This window comes from Panthera pardus, unplaced genomic scaffold (genome assembly GCF_024362965.1).
Source record: "Panthera pardus isolate Hobbes unplaced genomic scaffold, ASM2436296v1 HiC_scaffold_13, whole genome shotgun sequence".
Taxonomy (NCBI): Eukaryota; Metazoa; Chordata; class Mammalia; order Carnivora; family Felidae; genus Panthera; species Panthera pardus.
Window position 1 is genome coordinate 126,095,037 of NW_026526688.1, and position 27,162 is coordinate 126,122,198.

General features: G+C 36.4%; 1 protein-coding gene and 1 long non-coding RNA gene across 4 annotated transcripts in view; one reads left to right on the forward strand and one right to left on the reverse strand.

The window, feature by feature from the left end:
• The window catches only part of BMPR1B (bone morphogenetic protein receptor type 1B), a 422,185-nt gene that overhangs the window by 310,820 nt on the left and 84,203 nt on the right, over positions 1 to 27,162 (reverse strand). The window lies entirely within an intron of this gene.
• LOC109275688 (uncharacterized) lies at positions 8,374 to 24,618 on the forward strand. Its single transcript, XR_002084318.2, has 2 exons — positions 8,374 to 8,560; positions 24,302 to 24,618. It is a non-coding gene; the product is annotated as an uncharacterized LOC109275688 (long non-coding RNA).

Sequence of the window (27,162 nt, forward strand, 5' to 3'; positions counted from 1 at the left end):
AGAGATGCAGTCTCACCAAAACCCCAACACCAGCAGAGCAACCCACACTTGAGAAGGATCTCACATATCCAGAGCTTCTCCCTATGGAGTGAGGGGTTTGTGCTCCACATGAGGAACCCCAACCCTTGGGACCTTCACTGGGGACATCAGCCCTCAAAATGACTCTCTCTGAAAACCAACAAGGCTTATGTCCAGAAGGCTGTAGCGAACTAAGATCCTGCTCTTAAAGAGCTCACACACAGACTCACTTGCCGTAGGGCCCAGGATAAAGGCAGCAGTTTGAAAATCACCTGGACCATATGTGAAGGAAATTCATTTGCTAATCTTAAAGCATATGCCAGAAGCACTGGTGGGTGCCATTTTTGCTCTCTCCATCTACCTTGTTAGTGCTGGGGGCACACACAGTCCCTGCACCCTTCCATTGCCCTGTTAAAGCCAGCAGGCACATTCTAATCTAGTGTTCTTCCTCTGCCTTGCTAAAGCCAGCAGGGCACACATAGTCCATATGAGGGACACTCTGATCACCTGGCTCTAGTGGCCAGGAGGGCTGGATTCCCTGGGACTGTAACAATCATAGAGACAGTTCTTTGCAGGCTTCCACCCCCAGGGCAGTGCACAGATGGCAGACTGACACACGTCCCCAGTGTATCTGTGAAAAAGGACTACTTACTTGTCCTGGAATTTCAGCCTAAGGAGCAGGCCTCAGTTTTGCCAGATATCTAGAGACTATGAAGATGCTCTCAGGGAAAGTAGGCCAGGAGACACTGTCTGTGTTTTCCCTTGGTTTCACTATATGTCATCAGTACCTCCCAGAAAGGAGCTTACACACTCATCCGATGCCCTGATTTTTCCAACTGTTGCTCAGCAGACATCTCCACATCACCTGGTCTGGAAGACAGCAGGGTTCACAACTGTGGCCCCACAGGACTTTATGTATTTGAACACTTTAAAAGCTGCTAGCTGAGAGGGTCTGGCTTCTAATCAGCTTAAAAGTGACTGAGATCCTGAACTTTGGAAAACTGACAGGTCACTCAACAACTGGGACCTATCAAGAATAAATTTGGCTGCTGTGACAATCACCAAGTCAGGGCAAAGTTGAATGACAATGTTAATCTACACAAGGCAACCCCTTCAAGACTGGGGGAGGTAGCTATTTCACTGAATACATAGAAGCAAACACAGAGCGTCAAGCAAAATGAGGCAACAGAGAAATATGTTCCAAACAAAAGAACAAGATAAAAACTTCAGAAGAAAATCTTAACAAAACAGACATAAGCAATTTACCTGATAAAAAGTTCAAAACAATGATCATAAAAGATGCTCACCAAACTGGAGAGAAGAATAGATTAACACAGTGAGAACTTAAAGAGATAGAAAATATAAGAAAGTACCAGACAAAAATCATAGACTGAAGAATACAATAACTGAAATGAAAAATAAACTAGAGGGGTTCAACAACAGACCAGATGAAGCACAGAAAAGGATCAGAGACCTAGAAGACAGGGCAGTAGAACACACCCAAACAGGGCAACAAAAGGAAAGGTAACTTCAAAAGTGAAACTATCCTAAGGGACCTATGAGACATGAAGCAGAATAACATTCACATTACAGGGGTCCAAGAAGGAAAATGGAGAAAGAACAGAAAACTTATTTGAATAAATAATGGCTGAAAACTTCCCTATCCTGAGGATGGAAACAGACATCCAGATCCAAGAATCCCATAAAGTTCCAAAAGAGATGAATCCAAACAGATCCACACCAACATACATTATAATTAAAATGTCAAAAGTCAGAGAGAGAATCCTACTAGCAGCTAGAGAAAAACAACTTGTTACAGATAAGGGAACCCCCGTAAAATCATCAACAGATTTTTAAGCAGAAACTTTACAGTCCAGAAGGAAGTGGCACGATATATTCAAAGTACTAAAAGGAAAAAACTTCCAAACAATAATACTCTACCTGACAAGGTTATCATTCAGGTTTAAAGGACAGATAAAAGAGTTTTCCAGATAAGCAAAAGATAAAAGAGTTTATCGCCACTAAACTGGCCTTATAAGAGATGCTAAAGGGACGTCTTTAAGATAGGAAAAAGGCATTAATTAGTAACCAGAAAACATGAAAGTATAAACCTCACTAGCAAAAGTAGTAGATTAATCACTTATAAAGCCAGTATGAAAGTTAAAAGATGAAAAGTGGTAAAAATACCTATACGAAGTTAAGGGTTACACAAAATCAAAAACTGTAAAATGTGACACAAAAACATAAAATGTGGTGGAAGGAGGAGTAAAAATGCAGAGTTTTAGAATGAATTCAAACTTAAGTTGCTATCAACTTAAAATAGACTACTATATAAATAGCTGTTATATGTGAGCTGCATGGTAACCACTAAGCAAAAACTTATAGTAGATAGTACAAAAGATAATGAGAAAGGAATCTAAACATAACACTAAAGAGTCACCAAATCACAAGGAAAGAGAGCAAGGGAAAAAGAAAGGAACAGAGAAGAACTACAAAACAAGAAAACTATTCCCAAAATGGCAATAAGTGCATACCTATCAATAATCACATTAAAGGTAAATGAACTATAAGAGACTCACTTTAGAGATAAGGACACATACAGACTGAAAGCAAAGTAATAGAAAAAAAATTTAATGCAAATAGAAACCAGAAGAAAGCTGAGGTATCTTACTTATAACAGACAAAATAGGCTTTTAAATAAAGACTGTCGGAGCACCTCGGTGGTTTAGTCAGTTAAGGTTCCGACTCTTAATCTCAGCTCAGGTCTTGATCTCACGGTCATGAGTTCAAGCCCCACATTGGGCTCCATGCTAGCCGTGAAGTCTATTTAAAAAAAACAAACAAACTAAAGACTACAATAAGACAAAGAAGGGTCTTTGATGATGAAGTGCCCAACCCCACAAGAGGATATAATATTTATAAATACTTATGCACCCAACATAGGAGTACCTAAACATATATAGCAAATATTAACAGATCTAAAGAAAGAAATTGACAGACATACAATAGTAAGGGAGTTAATACCCACTTAAATCATTGAATAAATCACCCAGACAGAAAATTAATAAGGAAAAATTGGCCTTAAACAACACGATACCAGATAAACTTAATATGTACAGCATGTTCCAACCAAAAGCAACAGAATAAACATTCTTCTCAAGTACATGTGGAATAATTTCCAAGACAGATCATATATTAGGCCACAAAACAAGTCTCAATAAATTTAAGACTGAACTTATATCAAGCATCTTTTCCAACCACAATGTTGTGAAACTAGAAATCGATTACAATAGGAAAAATGAGAAGTCACAAATATGTGGAGGTTAAACAACATACTATTGAACAACAAATGAGTCAATAAAGAAATCAAAGGAGAAATTAAAAAATACCTTGAGATGAATGAAAATGGAAATACAACATACCAAACTCTATGGAAAGCAGTAAAAATAGTTCTGAGAGGGAAGTTCATAGCAATACAAGCCTATATCAAGAAACAAACATCTCAAATAAACAATCTTAACTTTCCACTAAAGAAACTATAAAAACAACAAATGAAATCAAAAGTTAGTAAAAGGAAGGAAATAACAAAGATCAGAGTGAAACTAAGTGAAATAGAGACTATCCAGGAGACTGAATCAGTAAATCAAAAACCTCCCAACCTCCCAACATACAGAAGTCCAGAACCAGACAATTCCCTGATGAAGTCTACTGAACATTCAAAGAAAATGTAATATCTATCCTTCTCAAACTCTTCCAAAAACAGAAGAGGAGGGAATGCTTCCAAACTCATGTTATAAGACTAGCATTACCCTAGGACTCAAACCAGACAAGGACACCCCCCACCAAAACACACACACACACACACACACACACACACACACACAACAACAACAACAACAACAACAAAAACACAAGCCAATATACCTGATGAACACAGATGTAAAAAATTCCTAACAAAATATTAGCAAACCAAACTCCACAATACATTAAAGAAGATTCAACAATACACGATAATCCAGTGGGATTCATTCAGGGATACAAGGATGGTTCAACAGCTGCAAATCTATTAATACATTAACTATACATACTACACTAAGTGATATACTACATTAACAAAATAAAGGATAAAAATCCCATGATCATATCAACAAATGCAGAAAAAGCACTGACAAAACCAAACATCCATTTATGACAAAAACTCTCATCACAGTGGGTATAGAGGGTACATACCTCAACATAATAAAAGCCATCTAATAAGCCCACAGCTAACATCATATTCAACAAGATAAAAGTCTTTCCTCTAAGATCAGAAACGAGCCAAGGATGCCCACTCTCACCACTACTGTTCAATATAGAATCAGAAGTCCTAGCCAAAACAATTAGGCAAGAAAAAGAAATAAAAGGCACCAAAATCAAAAAGAAGTAAATCTATCACTGTTTGTGAACAACATGGTTTCATATATAGAAAACCCTAAAGACTCCACCAAAAAGTAGAATGTAAATTGATATAGCCATTATGTCAAACAGCATAGAGGTTCCTGAAGAATTAAAAATAGAACTATTATATGACCCAGCAAATTCCACTCTTGAGTATATATACAAAGAAAACATGGGACGCCTGGGTGGCTCAGTTGGTTGAACCTCTGACTATGACTCAGGTCATGATCTCATGGTTCATGAGTTCAAGCCCCGTGTTGGACTCTGTGCTGACAGCTCGAGGCTGAAGCCTGCTTCGGATTCTGTGTCTCTCTCTCTCTTGCCCCTCCCATGCTCACACACTGTCTCTCTCTCCTTCTCTAATCTCAAAAATACATATTAAAAAAATTAAAAAAACAAAACAAAAAAACAAAAACACTACTTATAAAACATATATGTACCCCTTTGTTCCCTGCAGCATTATCTACAACAGCCAAGATATGGAAGCAACCTAAGTATTCATCTACAGATAAATGGACAAAGAAGATGCAATGTACATTACATAATATACATTATATATCATACACACCCATGTCACACACACACACACACACACACACACACACACAGTGAAATACTATTCAGCCTTAAAAAATGAATGAAATCTTCCCATTTGTAGCAATATGTATGGACCTTGAGGATATTATGCTAAGTGAAATAAGACAGAACAAGTCAAAGACCATATGATTTAACCTGTATGTAGAATTTTTTAAAAAACAAACAAAACACGGGCACCTGAGTGGCTCAGTTAAGCATTTGACTTCAGCTCAGGTCATGATCTCATGGTTCGTGAGTTGGAGCCCCATGTCTGGCTCTCTGCTCTCAGTGTAGAGCCCACTTCAGATCCTCTGTCTCCCTCTCTCTCTGCCTCTCTCCCACTCATGCTCCCTTTCTCAAAAATAAAAAATAAACATTAAAAAAAAAAACTTATAGACAGAGGTGATAGAATGGTGGTTGCCAGCAGGAAGGGCGAATGGGGGAGATGGATGAAATGGATGAAGAGGCGAAAAGGTACAAACTTCCAGGTATAAAATAAGTAAGTCATGGGGATGTAATATACAGCATGGTGACTCTAGTCAATAATGTCATAGTGTATTTCTGAAAGTTGCCAAAAGAGTAAATCTTAAAGGTTCTCATCACTAGGGAAAAAAAAAAAAACTTGTGTAACTTTGTATGGTGATGGATAGTAACTAGGTTTCTTGTCATCATTTCATAGCATATACAAATATCAAATCATCATACTGTACACCTGAAACTAATATAATGTAACATGTCAATTATACTTCAATTAAAAAAAAAAAAAACTAAAACTAAATGTTAGAGAGGATGTGGAGAAATTTGAACACCTGATATAAAATAGTCCAGCCACTATAGAAAACAATATGGCAGGTCCCCCAAAAATTTAATATTGAGTTACCAGGGGTGCCTGGGTGGTTCAGTCGGTTAAATGTCCAAGTCTTTTTTTTCTTTTTTAATGTTTATTTATTTTTGAGAGAGACAGAGACAGAGTGCCAGCTGGGGAGGGGCAGAGAGAGAGGGAGACACAGAATCCAAAGCAGACTCCAGGCTCTGAGATGTCAGCACAGGGACTGACACAGGACTCGAACTCATGAACTGTGAGATCATGACCTGAGCTGGCTGGCCACTTAACTGACTGAATCACGCAGGTGCCCCAATTGAGCATCCAACCTCTTGATTTTGCCTTAGGTTTTGATCTCATGATTCATGAGATCAAGTCCCGCCATCAGGCTCTAAGCTGACAGTTGTAGAGCCTACTTGGGATTCTCTCTCCCCCTCCTCTCTCTCTCTCTCTCTCTCTTTCTCTGCCTCAAAATAAATAAATAAAACATTAAAAATTAAAATAGAACAGAACTGCCATATGAGCAGCAATCTTACTTCTGGGTGTATATCCAAAAGAACTGAAAGCAAGATCTCAAAGAATTATCTGCATATGCATGTTCACAATAGCAGCATTTTCCACAATAGCCATGTAAGTGAAAGCAACCCAAATGCCCACAGAAAAATGAAGGGATAAATGAAATTTGGTATATACCGACAATGGAATATTTTCAGCCTTAAAAAAGAAGGAAATGCTGTCACGTGCTACAACATGGGTGAACCTTGAAGATATTATACAAAGTGACATAAGCCAGTCACAAAAAGACAAATCCTGTATGGTTCCACTTAGATGAGTTATTGAAAGTAGTCAAACGCATAAAATCGAATGGTGGTTGTTAGCGCGTGGCAGGGCAGAGATGGGCGCTGTTTAGTAAGTACAGTGTCAGTTGTGCAACATGACAAAGTTGTGACGATCTGCTGCAAAACAATGTAAATATACTTAACACTACTGAATGGTACACTTAAAAATGGTTACAATGGTAAATTTTATGTTGTGTTTTCTATTACAATTTTTAAGGCAATAAGGCATAGACAATAAGTGACATACATGAGGTTATGAAGTCAGAATTCAGTCATGAAGTACAGATAAGATTCAGAAAAGCAAAAGAGAGGAAAGTTCAGGTAGAAGATCCAACCTATTCAAAGGTGTTTGGAGAATAGAAAATACTCAGGTGAAAAGGCGAAGAAGAGTAGAGTGGCCCAGATGAAACTAGAAAAGTAGATTGAGGATCATTTGGTAAGGTGGTCAGAACTCAAGGACAAGTCTCTGGTAACAGAATAAAGCTCTGGCTGGACTGACCAGAGGTGACAGGATGTCATCAGGAACAACTGTTACAAGACTGCTCAATGCTAACCACAGAAGGCTGGCTTAAGGCAAATAAAATGCAGATAGAATATTTCTAGACACAGTCTAGGCACACGTGAGGTGGGTCAAAGGGAGCCCATGGGCGACCTAATCAGTTGAGGTTCCCATAAATGAAGACATATCCTAGAAAACCTTTGACCTACAAAACCTAGAAAATGAAGATATAACCTAGAAAAGCCAGTATGGACTTACATTACCTTTGAATTGTATCAAGGTAAAATTTTTTCACTCCAAATGTTTTAGGAAGAGAAATTAGAAATTATCTCTTGGGACTCCTGGGTGGTTCAGTCAGTTGAGTGTCCAACTTTGACCCAGGTCATGATCTCCCAGTTTGTGAGTTCGAGCCCCGTGTCAGGCTCTGTGCTGACCGCTCAGATCCTGGAGCCTGCTTCTGATTCTGTGTCTCCCTCTCTCTTTGCCCCTATCCTGCTTGTTCTCTGTCTCTCTCTCTCAAAAATAAAAATAAACATTAAAAAAAATTTTTAAAGAAAATTATCTCTTACATCCTTCCTCCAAAGTTCAGTTTTTTGCTCACAGAAAGCATATATAAGTAATTATCTAAGCAACCAATAATCATCATTTATTGCTGAATATTTACATGAGGCTATGTGAAACACTTAACTGTTAATAAAAGATAAATCTTAAATATGATAAGAAAGCAGATTCACAAATTCATACTAATTATGAAAGACAAAGGAGAAATTTCTGTATTTCCCATCTGAAAAGTAAGGTTAATACAGTGACATACTTCAACTTTAATCAAAAAATAGAATTTCAAAACTTATATTTCAAACAAACACTTGTAACCATTACTAAATGTGTGATATTGATAGAGACTTTTCATACTATACTGATGTTAGTTGTAAAGAATAATTTTGAAAAAACTCTTGATACTTTTAGAAGATATTTCAACTAGCTTAGACCTGAAGGCTTTGTCTACAAATATTTACATTCAGTTTTACTTAAATTATCAGTTTTGAATTCCCAAACCATAACCTACAGCTTTGCCTTCAAAGCTACTAGAGGTTAAAAGATTTTTTTAAACGCCCTTGTGAGGTCACAGAGGCTGCCAAGAGGCCAGTAAGAGAAAGCAGACCTCACTGCCTGAATGTCAATTATCCAGCCCCTGGGCACTCGCTCACAGAGTGCCACAGCTTAAAATCATTATAAAGATAGCATTAAGACAATTAAACAAATTACTTGGAATCAAGAGTACTTAAAATCTATCCCTAACGTGAATAAAAGGTACCAGAGGACAACCTCAGAAATTGAGGGAAATTACAGAAAAGTGTTACAACATGAGTAAGTACTCATTGGTTTTCTCCTTGCAATTTAAAGTTTTTCAAGCATTCCAGGATCAAACCTTTGGGTATTTCAGTAATGCATACAAACTAGAGAAGGTCTTAAAGTATTTCAGTAATTCACAACACTCAAAATAGCTTGTGTATACAGTAAACCAAGTTGTTTGAAAAGTTTTTGACTATTCAGTGTCCTTACTAAAGCAATCAATCTTTTTTTTATATGTGTTTACCTTGTACTATTTTTTTAAAACAGTGGAGTGTTAAAGATCCTATTCTCCAGCATGCAATTATAAGTGAGTAATATAATAAATGATTAAATCCTGAAGTCCAGAAAATCCTAAAAAGAAGACTCTGAGGTAAAACTTTTTTTTTTTTTTTCAGAAAAAAACAAATCCACAGCACAAAGGGAAGAACATAGATTCTCTTCCCTTTTTAGAAGTGTGTGTGTGTATACATATATATTTATATATGTTTACATATATGAATAATATATATACATCATAAATCAACAAGCAGAACACTGACAAATATTAATAATCTTGAAGGTGAAAATATTTACATATAGAATTATGAAGTCAATGCCAATCCTTGAAATAGCAGAAAAAAACCAACAGTTCCAAGTTCCACATATATATATATACACACACACACACACACACACACACACACACACACACACACACATATATTCATTCCCTATCAGGAATAACAGCTTTACAAAGACATACACATTAATTTATTTAATCTTCACAATAAGCACATGGTCCTTTACATGGAACACAGTGCAGGCCAGTGAAGAGCCAAATCTTGTAGTCAAAATAGTCCCCGGGTATGAATGCCAGCTCTGTATTTACTGACCTTATGATCTTGGGCAAGCTGCTTACTTCTCCAAGCCTTGGTTTCCTCATTTGTAAAATGGGGATAATACCTAGCTCATATGTACTGTAATAGATAACAGAATACCTCTGTCACACACACACAGATCATCACTATTTACAGATAAGTGTCTGAAACTCCTTGTAAACTAGAGTCTACTTGAGGACTGTGGCTATCCATCCCCTCATCTAAGGCTATTTCCACTGTCCCTAACTGCTCTTCAAGAGCCTACCACAGGACACCTTCCAGCGCTGACATGGGAAATCCCAAACTGAGTCATGTTACCCTTCTTTGCATCATCTCAGTTTTAGAGAAAAAAGTTCCCAGAGTAAGGTCAGAATCCAATGCAAGACCTTTAAGTATGGTGGAACAATTATCAACTTGCTGTGCTAACAGAGGATAATGTTTGCTGGAAGAATATCAAATGCAAAGGTAACACAAAAGTCTCATTGTAACAAAAACCGAAATTTACTCTCACATACTCAAGAAAAGTTTAATTAAATGATAAAACATTAAATCATTTCTTTTCCTTCCCTAACAAGACAAGCCAAGGCACTGAGAAGAGAAAAAAATACTAAGGATGCTATTAATCCAAAACATGCACAAGCTTAAAGTTAATGGTTCCTATTATAACAGTAATTCCATAATCATCACGCAGCAAATAGCATAACCAAGTAAAGATGTTCTCTATCACAAATGGTAACACTGTAGTTTTTTGTTTGGTTGAAACATTTCAAAACATCTTGGCTGGAAACAGAGAGAAAAGGAAGTCAATACACTGAGAGCAACATCAGCAAGACACTACACAGACACAGTGGTTAAGAACTAGTGTTTGACTGTGATGGCCCTTGAAAGCCAAAAACCTATTCCTCAAGACAGCATTCCAAGTTTAGTGGAAGAAAATCACAAAAACAAGCCCAAATACGGCACTAAGTTCATGCTGCAGGAATCCACATAACATGAATTTTTATCCAAAGGTTTAAAAGAAAAATTTAGTTAAGACTGGTCATAGTTTATAAAAATAGAATTTTAAAAGGCTATTATTTTTTTTTCAACTTTTTTTATTTATTTTTGGGACAGAGAGAGACATAGCATGAACGGGGGAGGGGCAGAGAGAGAGGGAGACACAGAATCGGAAACAGGCTCCAGGCTCCGAGCCATCAGCCCAGAGCCTGACGCGGGGCTCGAACTCACGGACCACGAGATCATGACATGGCTGAAGTCGGACGCTTAACCGACTGCGCCACCCAGGCGCCCCTAAAAGGCTATTATTAAGAACAATAAGATAAATTTCTTTTCCTTAAAATCTAAATTTCTCTGTAGCTTCTATAAGTAACGTAACTTTTGAAACACACAATGCATGTTTTCAACCCTATTACCCACAAGGCTTGCTGAATATCACTTGAAAGTACTACTAATAATTTATTCAATCTGAAAGATATTCTGCTTTACACAAATACTGATCAGAACTCAAAGAGAAAGAGGTGCTACTATTCTTTACAATCACTCATTCGGCTTTGCACCTTTAGAAAAAATAAAGGCTGACAATATATAAAACATGTACCATTCTATAAAAACTAAACTTTTTTTTTTTTAAGTTATTTAGAGAATCAGAGAGAGTGAAAGCAGGGGAGGGGCAGAGAGAGAGGGAGAGAGAGAATCCCAAGCAGGCAATCAGGCTCTGCACTGTCAGCACAGAGTCCGACCCAGGGCTCGAACCCATGAAGTGTGAGATCATGACCTGAGCCAAAATCAAGAGTCGAATGCTCAACTCACTGAGCCACCCAGGCACCTTTTTAAAAGAAACACTTACATGAGGTCAAGGAAAATAACAAATTAAAATGTTATTTGTTAGGAAAAGGTTTTGTACTTAGAAAAACAGTCACAATTTATTTTATAATGAGTAAAAGTGAGTATTTCAAAATCAAATGGGCCTTTTGAACCCATACAATATATATGGAACACGCTTCTAATTTCAGTCAAATCTAAAAGAGGAAGAAAAATATATCTATTTTATACCTGTTGAAGTATAGCCCAGATGCAAAGCTGAACACTGAAGATACATGCTATCTGAACAGCACAGATTTAGACAAAGTAGTTCAGATTAAAGAGCTGGCCATATATACTTAAAAGTCTACATTTGATCACTTAAGAAAGGCCTCAAAGAAAAAAGGAAAGGGTACTTCAACATGTGATCTGGAAGAAATTTTAGCATCACAGGAAAAGTTTGACTTTCTTCTGGTGCTTAGTTATATAAAGGAAAAAGGTTTGAAGAAAAAAAGTGTAAAATTGTTTTCATACAATATATGAATAATGAATCCAGACTTTAAAAGAAAAGCTGTGGAGGTTTTATCTTTTACAGTATGGAAAAAATAAAATTAAATTCACAAATTATCATTCCCAGTTTCTAAGATAGTAAGAAATTAACTTAGACAAATTACAGCTTTTTTAATTAAAAGAGGTTCTAGAGAAATTTAAGATACAGTCTCTGATTTTTAGCATACTCCTCAGAGTGCTCTAACATTTAACTTTTAAATAATCATTCCATGGCAAATCATACCACTATGTAAACAAGCAGAACAAGAAATTAGAAGTTACAGAAGAAATTCAAGTCCAGCATTCAATCCATCATGTCTAGTCTGCCAAGTCAGGAATCCCTAAAATGAAATATTTGTCTGAATAAACTATAAAGTCACTAGTTGAACATAAATACCTTCTTATCCAATACTTTTGGTTAATAATAAGTCATATGTATTCTCATAAATTCAAACATTGATTCTAATGCTCCAAGAATATTTTTACCCTGCCTATTACTATCATGGCATTAAGCATTGTGGGTTTTGTTGTTGTTGTTGTTTGTTTTTTGGGGTTTTGTGGGTTTTTTTCGGTTGTTGTTGTTGGGTTTTTTGTTTTTTTGTTTCTGTTTTTGTTTTTGTGTTTGGTCTTCCTTCTGCCTAGAATGGTCTTTCTCTCAAGTACAACTGTTAAAGTCACGCTTATCCTTCAACACTGAAAACAAAGAATACTTCTTGGTCCCTTCCAAGGAAACGTGATCCTGTTAGATCATGATCCTGTTAAATTATGATCTCAATATGCAACTAGAACTAGTCTTCCAAACTACAATGATTATACCTAAACCATAAACATGTATTGAGCAATGTGTCAATCACTTTCTGAAGGTTATGAAAAATTTTGTGTCCCAAAGGGTTCATAAACAAGTATTTTCAATTTGCCCCAAAACAAAACAAAACAAAAATAACAAAATATAGATAGCCAAAGCCTGAGAGGCAGGCAGGGAGGATACACTAAGGCTATTCTTGGTGAAAACTGAGATGATATTTAAGCAAGACATAAAATGTAGGAATAAAGAGAAGACTCAAGATTAAGATACTACAGGCAGCAAGAATTAGAGATTTGTTCCCAGATTCCTGGTTTCAGTGTTTGTATATCTGGTAATGTCCTGTGTAGGGATGTCACTTATAGGTAATAAATAACAACAACAACAAAAAAAGACTAAATTTTACGGAACTGATCATGAGTTCAAATTGGGCATACTGAGTTTGGGAGGTATTATGAAATAAACAAAAAGACTGAAGCCTTTAATGAGGGTCAAGACTTAAGGTGGGAGACCTGTTCTGTGTTTTGAGGCGTGCTTGTGAATGGGGCATCAGTCCAAAGAGTAAATCATGCTGGAGTAAGAGATAAAGCAGTTTCTCTGAACCTCAGTGAACACATTTACAAGGCATGTGGAAGAGCCAGGAAAAGAACCTAGCAAAGGGGAAGCCATATAAATAAATGAGGAGAGGATAATATTAATAAAAAGTGTCATTTTCATTGGATACAGGGAATATGCCAGCACCTGAAACAAGTGTTTGGGGAATCTGGCAAATCAGTAGTCATTAGTGATTTGGTGAAAGCAATTCCAGCTTCAGACAGTGAAATAAACAATGAATGGGTGGTCAGGAACACACACAAGTTCTTTCCAGAAGGAGAGTTAGGGCAGCAGTTAGAAGCTGACAATGGGTCAAAGAAGGGTTTTGCTAAGGGAAAAGAGTTTATAAAAAAAAAAAAAAAAAAAAAAAAAAAGGAGTTAGCAGAGAAAGAGGGAAAGGGAGAGTGAAAGTAGAAAATCATTGAATATTATTTCAATTTGGAAAGGAGGCTTACACTCAGAAAGAAGGGAAGGCAATATGACTATATGGGAATATAGGTGGATGTTAATATGAAGCAGAAAGCTGGTGGCCCATGACCTGTATTCATGCAGTTGAAGAAAAGAAATGGTCAGCCTTTGAAAAGCTACAAGGATATTCAGATGTAGAGAGCTTGAGTTGATAGAGAGTGACGTAATCCTTATTAGAAATGGGAGAGGGAGCAGATGAGGGGAAAACACAAGCTCTGTAAACGAATGAAGATGAGGCTTCAAAGACAGATACTGGATGTCATCTTGAAGACAATGGGAACCATTGAAAGATATTAAGAAACAGCATGAGCAGATTCATGTGTTGAACTATATGCTGCATGTTTATACTAGCTTTAACAAATAAAAATCTACATTTTTCTGAATTGATAGAGAATATACCCATAAAACCTGATCATTCCTTAAAATTCCCCACTATAGGGGGTGCCTGGGTTGCTCAGTCGGTTAAGCATCCGACTTCAGCTCAGGTCACAATCTCACAGTTGCAGGTTCAAGCCCCGTGATGGGCTCTGTGCAGACCTCAGAACCTGGAGCTTGCTTCAGATTCTGTGACTCCCCCTCTCTCTGCCCCTCCCCCACTCACACTCTGTCTCTCTCAAAAATGAACATTAAAAAAAATTTTAAAAAATAAAACTCCACATTGTATTCAAGTGTAATGTTTGTAAATCATAAAACAAACCTCAAATACCACTAAACTATTTTCTCATGTATAATGTAAAAATATGTATTTAAATAGAAAAAAGTAGTAAGTTGATTTCTTACATGTTGACCTTATTTATAATTTTAAGCATGATTTAAGTAAACGGGCTAAAAGGGAATCAGGCAAGTTTGAGTTTTTGTTGACATTTATCCTCTTGCCCTAATATTTTCAAAACAAAAAGGCACCTTGAGCTTATACCTCTTTTGTCAAATGCAGTAATAGAGAAGTCAAGTCCCTAATATACCTTGAAGAAATTCTAAGAAATTATCTGCATAAGTGCAATTTAAGTCCTTTAATAAGACTCTGACTCTTAATAAAGGATCCATTTCTAAAAAACACACAAAAAACTAAAATGGCTCAGAAACAGTAGCTAATAAGCACTTCCTTCCTATAGGATTCAGGTCACCTTAATATCCAAAATGATTTCCCAATCCTCCCTCTATCTCTATTCTTCCCCACACCTCAAATCCTTTAAAGGGTACCTTGCTGTTGACTTTTTTTAAATAATTGCAATCTTCCTTAATTCTGATTTTTATTCTGACATCTTCCCACCTGCCACCATTTATTCTCAACCTGCCATAAGGAGATGCAAAATGGGAGAAGGTCTTCTGAAAACTGGATTCCAGTAATTACAGTGGTAGGCACCTAAACCACAGACAATTGTTTCTTTGCAGTATTGCTACTGCAGCACATATTCCTTGAATTTTGCCCATTAAAAATGTTGAAAACTAAAAACATAACCTGACCTACTATCTTTCTTTACTTTTCTTTGTTTTATAAATACCAATAGGATATTAACTAAAATCTATAATATGTATAGAAACAATTCAAATATACAATTCATCATGTATATTTGAATCTACCTTCCATTACCTTTAACCTCATTACCATGTACTGAAATCTCATTCTGCCTGACAACCACCCATTACTGTGTAGTCGTGTAATTAAATACAACTTCTAATGGGCAAGTATGAAATACATACCAATATTAGAAGATGCTGTATGATTATTTAGAAACAGTTTCATGAATGTAATATGGAGCAACTCTGAAATGTGTAGATGAATCAAAAAGATATCTGCCCCTTTTATTTGTATAATTAACAATATTTCTGAAATAAGTTTGAGTCTGGTTCTCATCACAAATGATTCGAGTAAATAAAACACAGCCACGTTGTCTCCTAGAACTTGAGAAAAATTATATCATAAAATGTTTCTCTGCAAGAAAAGTCCATGTTAAAATATATTATGTCAAAATGAAACATTAAAGGAGAATACACAACCTAAACTAGAAACCAAATAGCAACTGCAAAGTAAATTCTGAGTACTACTATTTTCTTCACGTTTCACTGTGAATAGCCTGAACATCCTAGAATGTTTGTGGAAAAGAAAATCCTAATACTGTTATTCACCATTCCATGTTGCCAAGAACAGGGTCCTTCACTGTCCTGCTTCACTTCTTGTGGTCACCAGCACCAAATAATATCCTCCAGAGCCTGAGAGAGTCGGTCAACTATCTAGAAGCACCATTTCTACACTAAAATCTTGCATTAAAAAAATGTTTCTGAAATTTACAATGTTCTAAGTCCTCTTTTTTTTTTTTTAAGCCTTTTTCAGCCATGATGAAGTACTGGTCGATAGGTATTACGTGGACACAGGCACTACACAGTTACCACTATTACTATCTCCACTGAAATATATAGTTTCCTCATAACTAAAGTCTAACAAGCAGTAAATACAAACTGCTTACCTACCTGCCTGACACTTGGCTTAAGATAATCCTATTTTATTCAAACAACAGGCTCAGGGAATACACGATGTGAAACGACCTCGGGTTACTCCTAACACACGAATGAAACTGTAAATCGCTGAAGTCTGCTCACTTATATCAATTTAGATCATTTCTAAATTTCTCATTCAGAAAATAGATTAGCTGCAATTTTACAACTGGCATGGGTTTACCGGGTAACTTTTTTGCTCTGTGCAGTAACAAAGAGTACTTATGGAATATCAAAAATCATTATTTGTCTATAGTCACAAAGTTTGCAATCTAGGTTGGTGATATGTGTTTTGTGAGTTCAAGCACCATGTCTTTACCTCGGTAATAAGAAAAAGGTAGAACAGGAGGCTTGACAAGGTAGACAGAATTCAGGTGGTTGTGTGGAGAGTACCCAAGACTTCAAAGGGCGCAGGTGAGGCATACCAAAGGATAAGTTCAACCTTGGTTGAAGTGGAATACGAACACCAAATTGGGTCAGAAAATACTCTGGGGTGAAGCAGGTGATATCAAGTTCAAATCAGCCTTCAAAGATAGACAAAGAATTCAGTTACACACCACACACTGTTCTAAGCACCTCGTATGTATTATCACATTTAATCGTCTAACAGCTCTGAGAGGTAAGTTATTCTGTTATCCCAACTTTACACATGAGGAAACTGAGACACAGAGGTATTAAACAACTTAACCCTAGATCATCCAGCTAGTAAAGAGCAGAACCAGGATTTGAACCCACTTTATTTGCAGCACCTTTTCCCATAATCACTGCACCATACTATCTATAACTCTCAAGCCAGAAGTGAAAAACATACACTTATGTGAAGGAATAAAGAACAGAATGGAATGAAACAGAATGGGATCTATGAAACAGACAGATGTATGAACTTGGACTTTAGGTAGACTTGGTCCAAGAACTTCTTGTTGCATGGAATGGCACCAGAAATGCCTACAATCAAGAAGATCCAGGTCTGCCAAATTCCAAAGTTGGTTTGAACTATTATAAAACCAAATCTGCTGTAACCTAAATGCTTAACAGGAAGAAGAGCAAACTCCTCTGAAAATTAAAAAAAGAAAGTAAGATCGATAAGTAGCAGACAACTTCTTAAATTAAAAAAAAAAAAAAGGCATATGCCTGGTTACACTAAGACTGATAGATATAAACAATTCAATTAATCAAATGAATACTTATGCCTCAGTTTTTAAATTTTCTTGATCTAAATTAAAGCAAACCTATTATGTGAACCTGATATTCAAAAGCTAGGCATTAAAACAACAAATAAGAAATGGCCCTTGTCTTCAAGAACTGCCCTGAGATTATGTATATCTCATTCTATAATATCTGATGACTATTTTGGAAATAATATTTGCTCATCATCTGAATATTTCTGGATCTCCAAATGCTTCTAAATATACAGCTTTGGCTCTTCAAGTTTGTAGCATTTATCAGCTAATTCTCAGACCATACTTTATTTCCTCCGTACCCAAAAGAAACCAAAGATTTCCCCGTGGTGAAAAACATCTATATACAAAATGAAATAACTGCCTTGTTAATTAAATTCTTTCAACCTTCAATTTCTACCTTCATCAGAAGTACTTCCACTTAGTTTAGGAAGTGTTAGGGAATCATTTGTAAAGGGAGAAAAGGGGCAAAAAAAAAAAAAAGTGCTTCTCTTAGCCCAATTAGGAAGTTTAACCAAGGAGGTGGAATTTCAAATCAAAAAACCAAGTTCTAATTAGTTACAGATGAAAATCCCCAAAACCACCCTGATCACAATACAAATCATTAACCAAGAGCCTGGAAACCCAGAAAGAGAAGGATTTTTCATGATAAAATGGAAATGATTTGCTTTTGAAATCCTAACCACAACACCCTTATTAAATAATTTGCTCACAGACTGGGCCAAAATAACTAAAAAATGTTTTGTTATTTTCACAGATATCTTAAGTATTAGTACTGAGTATTGCTGCATATTAACTCTACAAAAAAATGTATACTGAACCCAGTTGTTTTAAGGTTTATCATCTTTATGCCACCTGGTTTGAGATGCGTCTGCAAAACTGCCACACTACACTGATCAAAGTGTTCACCAAATCAAGAATGCAGGAGTTGACCATATGAGTATTCCAGTACTTTCTATCTTTGAATGTTCCACAAATAAATGTGTACAAGGTATTCTGAAATTATGTCTCACCTAGCAAATTAATGTGGGGGTGCCCTTAAACACACGACAGTCCATAAAATAAGGCTGCTTTATGGACTTGTCAGTATAAAAGCATCCCTCATGGGAAGGGCATTAACAGTGTGCGCTATGGTCTTCAGTTTAAATCAAAACAGTGAACCTGAATAATTGAGAAATATAAAAGCCGTTTTTTTAATAAAAAGATTAACCAGAACATGCATTTCTTTCAACTTTACAACTTACAGTGAATACTACCCATTCCAACAAAGTATAGCCTCTTGATGCTTACTTCTCACACCTCCCAATGTAACTTGCTCTACACAGTCTGATGGGGGCACAATTCAAATTCTTCAAAAAGGCCATGATCTAAATCACTTCCAGATTTGCTTCTGTTAGTCTAAAATTCTTGCATTAATAAAATAATATGATTATGGCAATAGCCAACTATGTGAACATGCTTATCTATTAACATAGCCACAAAAAGAAAGGTAGTTATCTCTATAAGAAAAACAAAGAAGAGAAACAGGACAACAACGAACAAAAATTCTTTTGGACTTAATCTCATCTGTGAATAATTAGACGAATTTAGGTTGATTTGGGAGAGGTGGAAGAAAGATTCTGAAGAGATAGGATTACAGTGTCTTTTACTTTGATGTATTAAAAAATGAAGAAAATGAGGAGGAAGAAAGATTAAACACACATACATGTGTGTGCATGCATACAGGCTCGCACACACACACACTTTCAACCATCACAGGGACTAACCTCCCTGTCCCATTTTTCACTTGGTTGGGGTTAATGACAAGTAAGATAAGGGTTGTATTCAGTTCTCTGATTAAAACAAAATAAAGAAACAACAACTATTTTCACTCTACTTTGGCTCAGGATAACTTACTTTTTTGGTCTATTGGAACTCATTCACAATAAAGGAGGAACTAATTCTGTGCAAGATGGAATACTTGGTCAAAATATCTCCTTACACCTTAAAAACTAAATGCCGGGGTGCCTGGGTGGCTCAGTCGGTTAGACGTCCAACTTCAGCTCAGATTGTGATCTTGCAGTTCATGGGTTCGAGTGCTGCGCAGGGCTCTGTGCTGACAGCTCAGAGCCTGGAGCCTGCTTTCAGATCCTGTGTCCTCCCTCCTCTCTCTATGCCTCTCCCACACTCGTACTCTCTCAAATATAAATAAACATTAAAATATATACATACATAAAAATAAATGTCTATTCTAAAATCCTGTAACAGCATACAATCACGACATGAATTCCATCACAATGACTCTATTTTATGCCCTCTAATGACTATTGAATTTTATAGGCAGAATTCTTCAAATTTCTCCTTTTTAAATACATTTGCTGTACGTTCTATTAAAAAAAAAAAGGTATTGCATTCTTATTAAAGAAATTCCTGTTGAAGAAAAATTTAGGAATGACATATAAGTATATAACAATTTCACCATTCAGAGATCATTTTAAATTATTTGGTGTATTTACTTCAATTTCACATATATTTTTTTTTATTTAACATATTGTTTCCCAAACTGGTATTGAAATAACATTTTTCTGGTAGATGTTAATATAATGTTAATATCTGTTCCACTAAAAGCAATGTTCTGTGGTATTTAAAACAGTATAAAAAGGTTTAGGCAATGTTAGCAGAAATCTATGGCAGCTTTCTCAGACCTATAAGGTGCTAACATTTACTAGGACTTAATTCATAAGAAATGATTTGGGAAGTAAGTCATCTGGAGAGCAAACATATTTCCACATTTACTTCCCACTAAATACATCTTCCTTCTTCATTATTAGCTCTCAGCTTGGGATACACTGAAACTACATTATATTGGAAGGATATTTCCATATCATTAGTTTCAAAACCATGATTTTAGGGCTATAAATTATCACTAACTGTCTCATAGTTTATCAAAATTTTTCCTATTTGTTATCCTTATAAGCAAATCTTATCACATATCCATGATTGTAACCTTTAGATAAAGCACTAACCTTTTTAAGAAAATGTTACCAAACTATCGAAATGACTATACATTTCAAACAGGACTTTTCCACTGAGCTTCTATCAAAAGGGTATTTTGGGCGTGCCTGGGTGGCTCAGTCAGTTGAACGTCCAGCTCTTGATTTTGGCTTAGGTCATGATCTCACAGTTGTGGGATCAAGACCCATGTTGCACTCCGTACTGAGCGTGGAGCCTGCTTGGATTGATTCTCTCTCTCCCTCTCTGTCTGCTGCTCACATGTGCCCTCTTTCTCTCTCTCAAAACCAATTAAGTAAACTTAAAAAAAACGGGGGGGTTCACTTGTTTAATATATGTTAGTTAATTTGATTGGCATAAAGTGAAAACTCATTTTTATTTCCATTTCTTTGCAAAACAGGCTGATTTTTTTTTCTTATTTTTATCAGCCACTTGTATTTATCTTTCCTAGACTGGACTTCAGTTCTCCTTCCCCATATTTATTATCTTTTATCTGTTTTTTATTCTTGATCTTTCTTTGAAATCTAAGTTCCTGAAGCTGGTTCTTCACATCATTGATTTAGTTCTTCAAAACATGAATTCTTCCTTCTTGCCTCTTCTGCAGAGTTGAATCCCACTTTCCCAGTTTTTTTGTTTCCTGCAATCTTGCCTGAAATATGAGTTAGTTCTCTCCTCGCAGCTGTCTGCAGCAGGTTCACAGATACCCTACCTACTACCTTATGTTATGTTAAACTGTTTTCTAAATGTTCTAGTTTTGTAAATACTCCCTAAAATGTGCTTTTCTCGTGCATTTTCAGAAAGATAGGCCCTTACCCTGAAGTACAGTATCAGTTAACAAATCAAATGGTGTTCAGGTTTTCTGTTGCCTCTTCCTGTGCTGGTGACAGTGTCCACCATCCAAAGAAGGCTTGGCCTGGCTCACTGTGCTCTTGGATGGTTATAGAAATCCCTTCACAGTGCTGTAGCAGAGATATAGATTCATAGGAAGAGTCAAAAGTCCAATTCTCAGTGGCCATCAGGCATTAATATAAAGCTTGTCTTCTGGATGGCAAAGGAACCTTCTCCTAACAGACTGCCAATCTGAAAAAGGATCACCTGAAATCTAAAAGGCCTACCATTCGGTTCTCCACTCCCACTTTGAGTCCATTACCTGGGAGACATCTTCCTTTCAGGATGCAGTGGTCTGCAGCTCCCACTACCCTAATCTTTAATGTTCTTGCTGTTTTCTTTCTTCTTAAAGCTGCTGGACAGACAGAAAAACTACGAGAACAGAAGCATAAATGATGGTAATATTATAGCTTCCTCAGAAAAATAGCCGCCCTTGCAGCAAATGGAGAGCTGCCCCATTTCCTCGATGTTTCAAGATCGTGGGTGTCTGAGCAAGCAGATGATGTTACAAAAGAAGCAAACTACATTTGCTACTTTATACTGATTAGTTTCATTAGATAATCCTGTTTTTCCTAGTCTAGTTCCTTGTAGATGGGGGAAATGCATCAAAATTTCTAGCAATTGAGTATCAGTCTTTTTTTCCCCCCATTACTGAGTTTGTTTCTAGGTCTTCATTAATCTCTTAGCAGAAAATTAGAAGAGGCTATGTCAGCAAATGCAACCAAATGCTATTTTTAATGGGAAGCCTCTCTAAATTTTAAATATAAGTTCGAATCTGATTATTTCACTGCCAAGCACAAGAACTCATTTGATCCATTAACATAACTTTATTTTAAATAAATTTATTAATGCTGAAAAGAACGCAACACACAGGAGACCAGAAGGCAATGTTGATCTCAAAGTCACAAGTATCACCAATGCAGAAATGCAAATTCCTCTTCTTCACTGGTAACTGGCACCCGGAGAATAAAAGTAGACTTTCCTGTTAGTTGAAGTTGAAGGTGGTTACCAAAAAAATTAGCATTATCCTCTACTTTCTGGGTGTTATTACTCATATAGTTTTTGCTAAGTACATGACAGTGTTTTTGTATTTTCTATCATTCTAGAGCACACAGGCTAACCACGCTCATTTGCTTATTACTGATGAACATCATGATACTGGCAAGTCTGGAGTACTTGGCCCCATCAATTTCTCATTACCATGTTGACATTTAAATAACACCAAGTAGAGATTCTACATATGGCTCACTTTCACATCCCACACATCTAGCTAACTCTAAAGAATGGAAAATAAAGAGGAAATGCAGATAAATATGTTATTAGAAAAGAGATAGGGAGAGCTTCTCTGAAGGTCTGTCCTGGACACATTTTAATGGTTATAATCCACCTTTGAAAAGATTCATGTGAACACCAGTGAAACTTAACAGCAATTGCTGTAAAGTCAAAGAAACCTGATATAAAATACGGGCTCTACTACCTAATCGTTGTGTGACCTTAAGCAAGGTAATTAACCTCTCTATGGCTCTGATTTCTGTTTTGTAAAATAAAGGTATGAATAATGTGTGCTTCCTCAGATGGTTAAAAGACTTAAAAATAAAAGATAAGGCAAGTAACGTAACTGCTAGATAAGTGCTCTATAAATGTTTGGCATGATCACCGCCCCCCCCCCCCCCCCCCGCCACGTATTCTAAAATAACACAATCTTTACATGATATGGGATTCCACTTAAAGAAGATGAAGAAAGGATGTCTTTGGTAGTCACCCACAATGATTTGCTAGCAACGGATAATTTGCTTAGATTTATTTTCTCACTGAGATTATTTTAGCTTGCACCATTCAAGACACCTTAGATGGATTCTGAGAAACAACTGAATCGCTTGTCCTTATCAATTACATTAAAGTATAAGAAAAACTGAATAGAGGAAAAAAACAACCAAAAAAAGCAAACAAACAAAAAAAAACACACACAAAAACTACTGATGCATCAGAAAATAGGCCCTATATTTAAAAGCTTAGCTTAGGGGCACCTGGGTGGCTCAGTCGGTTGGGCATCTGACTTCAGCTCAGGTCATGATCTCGCGGTCTGTGAGTTCGAGCCCCGCGTCAGGCTCTGTGCTGACAGCTCAGAGCCTGGAGCCTGTTTCGGATTCTGTGTCCCCCTCTCTCTCTGACCTTCCCCCCATTCATGCTCTGTCTCTCTCTGTCTCAAAAAATGAATAAACGTTAAAAAAAGAAAAAAAAAGCTTAGCTTGGAGCAAAGGTTCTCAAGAAAAGCACCTAGGACTGTCCTCTTTTTCAAAATAAGTGATCACATTTTTGGCTTGCACATGCTTTTTATGGGCTGAGAAACTTATGTCAACTGCAACACAAAGGAGAGTTCCAAACAAAGCATTTCCCCGGGTCCCTCACACCTTTTGAATGAATGACTAGAGACTCATGAGGGTGAAGTACACATTTATAATTATATGAGTCTAGAACCTTACTCCATTTTACATAAATACATAGCATTTTAGGAAAAAAATTAATATGCAATGAATTCTTCAAGAACACACAACTATGTTAACATGTTGATTGCTTCTGACAAAGCTCCAAGCAAAACGAAGCTTTGTCAAAAGCAATCAACATGTTAAGAAAAGACACATAGGGTACATGAGTGGTTCAGTTGGTTAAGCATCTGACTCTTGGTTTCAACTCAAGCTATGATCTCACAGTTCATGAGTTCGAGCTCCACATCGGGCCCCACGTCAAGCCCACGCTGACAGCATGGAGTCTACTTGGGATTCTCTTCATCTCTCTCTGCCCTTCCCCCTGTTATCTCTCTTAAATAAATAAATAAGAACTTTTTTAAAACAGTCACACCCATTATCTTAAAAGCACTTGTTTTTGAATTGCTAACACAAATATTTTTAACTTGTATTTGTAGCTGTGGTCTTCTTAGTGATGCCACATGTCTGTACAAGAATCTACCATTTCATTATTCCTGGTACAGTCATGCCTAAGCATTTCCATATTGAAATTGTTATTTTTGAAAATGTAGCTGTTAAAGTCTTTCATAAAAAACTTTCATATAATTTCTCCTTCATAAGAGACTTACAGTAGGGTAACAAAATAATTTTTTTTTTTTTTATCATTTCAGGATACTCAAGGACTGTTATAGACGAGGCAGCATGGGGTTTGAAGGAAGACAGCACTAGCATGAAAAGAACTTCACAGATGACCCCAAACATATGAATGCAGCCCAGAGGAAACACAAGTAACTCAGTTACTTTCCTTCAAGTACACAATGAATAAGAAAGAGTAACTTAAACTTGCATTAAGAAAAATTTAGGTTAGGTATTTTAAACACCATCCCGCAAAAAAGGGCTGTAAATCGCCACAATGACTGAGAAATTTCTTATCAGCATACTTCAGCCATTTAAGAATGTGATAAACAAAAGCTTTGTTAAAAACTAAGTTGTACCATAAACTGTGGCAATTCTATAGTAATTCATTTAATACTTTAATGGTTCAAAATGTTTCAAAATGAACTTGTACAAAATTCAGTCTTCAAGTAACAACTTGGGAGCTTTTACAGTGATGTGAAAGAAATGGTGGGCGGGGTGTGCTATCTGTTCAGAACGTTTCAAGTTTGATGGCGGCCTGTGCTGCTGGTCTAACCATGACCTCTCCTCCCCACACCATCCAAAGTCAGGGAGAAAAACAGGAAAAAAAGAAAAAATAACACTGGCACTGAAAACAGCAGAGCTTATTTTGGGTACCTCTTTTTTTTTTTTTTTTTTTTTTTTTTTTTTTTTTTTTTTAACGTTTTTTATTTATTTTTGGGACAGAGAGAGACAGAGCATGAACGGGGGAGGGGCAGAGAGAGAGGGAGACACAGAATCGGAAACAGGCTCCAGGCTCCAAGCCATCAGCCCAGAGCCCGACGCGGGGCTCGAACTCACAGACCGTGAGATCGTGACCTGGCTGAAGTCGGACGCTTAACCGACTGCGCCACCCAGGCGCCCCTGGTACCTCTTAATCTAAATACAATGAAAGTTACTTTAAGAAATACGGATTCAGCATCACACATCCATATATATGTAAGCTACACCAGCCCCCACAGATATTCTCGTCACAGAAGTATCATAAAACCACTTGCACCTTTCATCCAAAAATGTAATGGGGGATGAAAAGTAGTTTACCAAACTTTGAGATTCACCATAAGGTAAAATTCAGCTATTAAGTATTTTGAATTCTTAGATTTACAACTGAATTTATTAATTCAATCAATAAAAATCTCTGGAGTTAACAATCTCACATATGTGACAGCTGTATCGGTGAGGCTTCAAGTTGGCATGAATCTCTCCGAAGGGGACTTTCTGTTACTTTTACTCCATGAATTCCAAGTTTGGTAAAGTAAACAAATTACCCTTTTTAGGTAACAAACATTTGCTCATTTTTAATAAATCAATCATACACTACTTTAAATCAGTACTTATGACCAGGGTAATATGACTATTGGTACCAATCTGCATTGCAGGTCCCTAGGAGTCTGAACACTCCAGACTGGGGACCATGGGTCTATAATGTATTAAGCTCTAAAAACAAAATAGAACTATTAAAAGCAAACCGATTTTTCACAAATGGACTCTCAATTTTAAACCACCCAATATTTCTTTGTCTAAAACCCAGAATTTTCCCTGTAGCTGAAATTCCACACATGGTCTCCATATCCCCAAAGAAATGCCCTTTCCAGATGAGTTCCTAAGAACAGAAGTATGTTTCTTCGAAGTCAGCAAGCTATTTATAAAAAGTACAGTAGCCCCCAAGGGAAGATCAATTGGCAAGTATAAAATTACCTTTATATAGTGTAGTAGCTGCTATGCCCTTTCTTTTAAGGAGGACAAATACAACAATGATCAAAAAAATAAGGCATGTGGAACGTGATAATTTTAATATGGTGCCTGTCATTACAAGAGGAAAATACTACTGATTTTCATGACCCTGTAAAATATTTGAATTACCAACTAAACTTGCAAGTACATAAATATCATAAAGCCAAATAATGTACTTTCATTACCACACCTATCATTTGAAACTAGAAAAAGCAACATCTTAAATGTTAAGATATCTTATTTTTAGTAATGTTAAAACATAGCTTACTGATTTATGTAAGTTCTTCAACATGTAAATGGTTTATATTGAATATATGCTAAAATTTCCGTCATTGCTTAAAATTAGACATAGTAATGTTCATATATATATATATATATCTGTGCGTGTGTGTGTACATATTTTTGTCTATACAGCTTAATTTGAATTACTTTTCTTCCAAACACTCACTGAAGACCACAGATGATATTTAAAACACTGTCCAACTGATGTGGCCTGCACATACCCAGGAAGAATGGAAAATGGCCAAAAAGAACCAAGATAGCCATGCCAGTGCATCTGGACTAAATTCCGTACCCCCCTACACTTGATCTACCTGTAAGAACCATACTCCCTTGGTATTTGTAAGAAATGCTAATGTCACCGTGCATAAATAGGTAACAGGGGGGAAATGCGTTCACTCTTAACACAAGTTACTGAAATAATCTCTACTTTCTTCATCTTTGTCCCCAATCTATATGACCCACCACAACAAATTTTTATTAATAACCTACTATAGGCCAGACTCTGTGCTAGGCACTGGGGAGAAGAAGATGTACAAGACAAACAAGATCCCATGTTCACAGAGTTATTAACACAAAGTTTATAATCTAGTTGGAGAAAATAATTGTGTTTATGTATGTTTGTGGCTCCTTCTTTTATTGTAGAGTGCTTATTATATGTCAAGCACTAATGTGACAGCTTTAGGTTACCTCAATTGACTCAGTATCTGCATAAACACATACATAAAAATTCAAGTAACCATTCATTAATGAAAAAAATAACAAAAGAATAAACATTAAAAGATAAAATATGATGAACAGCTATATAAATTAGAGGTATGTGTTCAAAGAATATCAGTTACTG